This window comes from Salmo salar, chromosome 11 (genome assembly GCF_965601325.2).
Source record: "Salmo salar chromosome 11, fSalSal1, whole genome shotgun sequence".
Taxonomy (NCBI): Eukaryota; Metazoa; Chordata; class Actinopteri; order Salmoniformes; family Salmonidae; genus Salmo; species Salmo salar.
The window spans coordinates 8757801-8763800 of record NC_138301.1 but is presented as its reverse complement, the minus strand read 5'-3'; positions in this window follow the sequence as shown (position 1 = coordinate 8763800).

The window sequence follows — 6000 nt, the reverse complement described above, 5'->3', positions numbered from 1 at the left end:
AACTTTTTTGAGTTTGTGTTGCAGGAAGCAAATTTCTGTTTGAAAAAGCTAGCCTTGGCTTTTCTAACTGCCTGTGTATATTGGTTTCTAACTTCCCTGAAAAGTTGCATATCACGGGGGCTGTTCGATGCTAATTCAGAACGCCACAGGATGTTTTTGTGTTGGTTAAGGGCAGTCAGGTCTGGAGAGAACCAAGGGCTATATCTGTTCCTGGTTCTAAATTTCTTGAATGGGGCATGTGCGGGGTACAGGTTAGTCGAAGTAATTTGTACATGTAGGTAGGGGTGAAGTGACTATGATGTGATTAATTGTTCAGCAGTCTTATGGCTTGGGGTAGAAGCGGTTAAGGAGGCTTTTGGTCCTAGACTTGGCGCTCCGGTACTGCTTGCCGTGCGGTAGCAGAGAAAACACTCTACTGTATGATTTGGGTAACTGGAGTCTCTGACAATTTGTTAGGCTTTCCTCTGACACCGTCTAGTATATAGGTCCTGGATGGCAGTAAGCTTGGCCCCAGTGATGTACTGGGCTTTACGCACTAGCCTCTGTAGCGCCTTACGGTCAGATGCCATACCAGGCAGTGATGCAACCGGTCAGGATCCTCTCGATGGTGCAGCAGTAGAACTTTTAGATCTGGGGACCCATGCCAAATCTTTTCAGTCTCTTGAGGGGGAAAAGGTGTTGTCGTGCCCTCTTAACGACTGTCTTAGTGTGTTTGGACCATGATAGTTCGTTGGTGATGTGGACACCAAGGAACTTTAAACTCTTGACCATCTCCACTACAGCCCCGTCGATGTTAATGGGTGCCTGTTCGGCCCGCCTTTTCCTGTAGTGCACGATCAGCTCCTTTGTCTTGCTCACATTGAGGGAGAGGTTGTTGTCCTGGCACCACACTACCAGGTCTCTGACCTCCTCCCTATAGGCCGTCTCATCATTGTCGGTGAGTGTGCAAAGCTGTCATCAAGGCAAAGGGTGGCTACTTTGAAGAATCTAAAATATAAAATATATGTTGATTTGTTTAACACTTTCTTGGTTACTACATGATTCCAATATGTGTTAGTTTTGATGTCTTCACTATTATTCTACAATGCAGAAAATAGTAAAAATAAATAAAAACCCTTGAATGAGTAGGTGTGTCCAAACTTTTGACTGGTACTGTATGTCCTTAATCAGTATAAAGGAGGAAATGTAGCTTACTTGTTGAGTAAAATCCAAGCTGTAATGCATCCTGATGTCTTTTCTTGCTGGTTCAGTAGGGCCCCCAGAGACTTCAGGTCTTGACACGTGGTCTTGCAGTCACCAACCATCTTCTGGCAGACAGACCGCTCACTCTGAACAAGCAGGTGATGCTGCTCTTGCTTCTTCAGCTTGGCTGATTTAACAGCTTCTGGCAGATTGGCAGATCTGAAGATCTGATAGTTGTTCCTCTGGTACTGCCAGCACAGGTCTGTCCTGGGCTTAGTGCTTGAGATGTGGGGCAGCAATTTTCTCCACAGATTCCTGAAGGAAGACAGACCGACTACACGTACCTCTGGAAAATACAGAGATAATGTGAGATCAATAAAAGTAGTGCCAGTCATGTTGGAGGTAAATTAAATAATAAAAACGTGTTGCTTATGCTTTACATACCAAGTGTTGTCATCTCAGCCAATCATGTCAAGCAGGAAGGTTCCTCACTTTTTCTGTGGCTAATCCAACTAGTCTCGTAATTTAACAAAAAAACACATTTTCATAAAAAATTTAAGTATAAGCGTTCAAATGCCTCTCCTGTGAAGTTGTGACATATGTGTAGCTTCCTGAAACAAGTCACAAATTATCAATCTTCTTTGATGTTTCTTCAGTAGCCCGCTCTATGATGGACACTTTGGAGAATTTGGCATCTTGTTCAGTATTTTATTTAACCTTTATTTAACCAGGCAAGCCAGTTAAGAACAAATTCTTATTTACAATGACGGCCTACATTGACCAAACCCGGACAACGCTGGGCCAATTGTGCACCGCCCTATGGGACTCCCAATCATGGCCTGGATTCAAACCAGGGTGTCTGTAGTGACACCTCTAGCACTGAGATGCAGTGCCTTAGACCGCTGCGTCACTTGGGAGCCAGGGTCTGGATTGCAGAGAAAAGTTCAGACATGGAAATGTCCTATTTCCCTTTTTTCTCCAGTGGGTTTTTAATTGGGGTCGGAGGTAAAGAGGTTGCAAGGATCTCGTCCTGTTCCGTCTTTTTCTTCCTCTTGCTCGAGCTAGCGGCATCTTGTGTATCCATGCTGCTCTGGCTCTCGTTGTTGCTAGCTAGCATGCCTGCCGTCTTCTGTGAAACTTGGATATTCCGTCTTATGTTGTCTTTCTGTCGTGTTTTTCCAATTCAACTTGACAAAAACAAACTTGCCATATGTAGCTAAAACAAGTTATAGTTAGTTTCTTGCTACACCTAACCCTCAAAGTTGCTTGGACAAGGGAGAAAACACTCCCTCTCACAGTGATGCCATCTTGGCTCCTCGCATGTAACTAAAGTCTGCAGGTGTTTACATAGTTTGGTGCATGTGCCAGGTGATATACATTTCAACGGCAGTACCGACGCTCTAAAAAGTCAGGTAAACAATACTTTCCTGTGGATATTTGGTCTCAGATTTCGAGTTGCTGAAGGACCAACCGCAGTAGTGTAAGTTCAAATGTAATTTTATTGGCTTGTTGGCTTGTTATTGGCTTGTAAGGAAAACATTTTTGAAGTTATATTTCTATGTTGCAGACTATTTATCAAGTATTGGTATAAATGTCTGGTTTATTAGGAAAGTTTAAACCATGACAGAGAGGTGGGGGTGTTTGTTTAATTTGGAATAAGTGTTTATTTTATTTTCATAATCCCCATTCAACGTGTCTCCTCCCCTTCATCCACACCGACTGAAGTGGATCCAACAGGCGATATCAACAAGGGACCATAGTCCCCACACGGATTGACCCGGTCAGTCCATGTCATTGGAAAGAGCAGGTGTTCTCAATGACGAGTAGAACATTGCATTTTAAACAAATAGGAGAATGGTTAAATTAGAGACTCCCGCAAAGTTAGACTTTTATTGCAATTAGGGGGGCTGAACTTCCCACTGACCCCCCTGTAATTCGCACGCTGCCTACAGGGTACTCCAACAGAGACAGGGAAATCTATAGGAAAACAAATTCTGACCCACATTGAAGACAAAGCAATAGAGAACCAGAGCTTGGCAGGTAGCCTAGCGGTTAAGAGCGTTGGGCCAATAACTGAAAGGTTGTTGGTTTGAATCCCCAAGCTGACTAAGTGAAAAATCTGTTGATGTGTCCTTGGGTGAAGCACTGAACTGCAATTGCTCCTGTAAGGTTTAAAGTGTACCACTTCTCTACCACAACAGAAATTGCAACTCAAACCTTTCTCTGAGTAGTTAACACATTACCACAAATCCCCTGCAATTGAACCCCAAAAATATTATCTGTTCATGTGAAACCAAAAGTCTCTATTGTACAATCTGTTCCCCATATGGGACTACTTTGCCTATCAAAGACACTTTGAGCCTGGTGATGCCTGTGCCAGTCTGACACCATATTCCCCTCTGGGCCCCTCCAGATCTCCACACCAGCACCCATTACTGCATCCTAGCTCCAGACCCAGCTCTCGCTGGACAGCTATCCCCAGAAGGGCCCTCCAGATCAGGGTTGATTTGCAGCATAAGCCCCCTAGTGATTACCCATTAGCCCTGGTCCCCATTGACTCTGGCTTCTAGCAGGGTAGCATGTGTACCCCTCTATACCCCTCCCTAATGCCATAGTGGCCCTCCCATTGCAGATCCCTCCCCCCCTCTCCTCCCTAATTGGCAGTAAGGGGTATCAGAGAGGGCTGGGAAACAGGGAATAGATGGTGACATCTGATCTGATGTCCACTTAAAATCAAAATAATGTTGAGCCTTCTACTTTGTTGTATCACAAGGCGTAGTCTGTAGGGGCATGGTGTTTTGATTGGATGATTGATAGGACATTATAGAAACAGAATCTCAGTTTAAGTGTGAAAGGAGAAGGTGTTGTCTACAGGAAGAACACCTGACTGTGACAAAATATGTATTTGTTGCACAGAACATGAAGCTAGACTTAGGGTTAGGATAGTGGTTGAGGCTAGGGTTGAACCGGGATGTGGACATGAAGTTAGGGTTAGGGTAATGGTTAGGGTTGTGGTTGAAGGTTCAACTGAAATGTGGACATGATGCTAGGGTAAGGGTTAGGGTTGTGGTTGAGGGTTATGGTTGAACTGGGATGTGGACATGAAGCTATAGGGTTATGGTCAGGGATAGGGATAGTTAAAACAACTGTTACAGTTTTTCTCAATCTCATACAAAACATTTTTGGGAACATTGCACACAAGACACAGTACCATTTGGTCTTTTGCAAAACATGAAATGCATTTTCAAAAATGTATTTGTCTTCTCAAAACAGCAAACACATTCCTCAAAACTATATGATACCATAACAATTGCAAATACACGCAAGTATACATATCGCTTGAATCAAGGTGACAAAACAGAAAGCTAATCTGTTTTTTAAAAATTCCCTTTGAATCAATGTTTTTTTCTTTGCAGACATTAAAAGGTGCAGAATTTGGGGCAATTACAAAAAACATTACGCACACTTCACCAAACAATTTCATACACATCAAATACTGTCAAACATTGTTCCTGATCAAAAGGAAAAAGTAAAATAAGCACATTGTGCAGAATTCATTCATCAATATCATCACAATGCTGACAGATTTGTAGACTTTCATCACCAGGTAGAAAAACAATTCCCAATAGAAATAAGGACAGGTGAATACAGAGGAGGAACTGCTTATATGAATGGATAGGCCTCAAACAAAACCAAAGAAAAGCTCTGTAACGGAGACAACGACTTAGGAGTAACCCAAAGTTACTTAGAAGTAACCCAAATTTATTCTCGGCAATGTCGTGAAAAATCATAAGAATATCACTCAGAATCACCCTCCTACAGAATCGTGTTGATCTGCACATTTCTTCAAAGTGACTAGGCTGGATAACTATATCAAACTACATCAAACTGGCTGTCAGGCCACTGAATTTCCAAATCTCTCCACTGTGGAACCACAGACATAGGCAGTGAGTTTCAGGGTGTTCTTAGATGCCGACTTTCTTTGGTCTGTTTGGGACAGACTGATGGTGGTCCTATGAGAACATCTCTCAATCAACACTCCAGACCTCACCAACTCTCTCTTCCTTTTACCAGCTAAACCTTCATGCCGTTCCCTCTGTTTACACACCCTGATTAGTTTGGTAAGGGGAAACAATCTCCCAAGAACCCGTGATCTCTGAATCAACGTGCCCCTCTGTCCTACCCTTTATCTCTTCATCCCTCCGTTCACAAAAGAAACAGATTCTCCCAGAATCAGGGAGTGAAATTGGGGATCAGAGCGGGCCGACTCCTGAGCAAACAGACAGCTAATGGACCGGCTGTCTTCTCCTCCCCTCACATTACCAGCAAAGCAGGGGAATGCAGCCTGGCCAGTCAAAATACTAATGCTTAAGCTGGCTAATCCCTTACACACACAGGCCTCATACTCACTGACTCCCACACTGATAGCAGATAATCACTCCACCACCAAGGTAGTGGAAGAGAGTGTGTGAGAGAGTGAGAGTGATGGAATGGGACTCACAACGCACATGTACACTACCGTTCAAAAGTTTGGGGTCACTTAGAAATGTCATTGTTTTTGAAAGAAAAGCTATTTTTTTGTCCATTAAAATAACATTCAATTGATCAGAAATACAGTGTAGACATTGTTAATGTTGTAAATTACTATTGTGGCTGGAAACAGCTGATTTTTTTATGGAATATCTACATAGGCGTACAAAGGCCCATTATCAGCAACCATCACTCCTGTGTTCCAATGGCACGTTGTGTTAGCTAATACAAGTTGATCATTTTTAAAGTCTAATTGATCATTAGAAAACCCTTTTGCAATTATGTTAG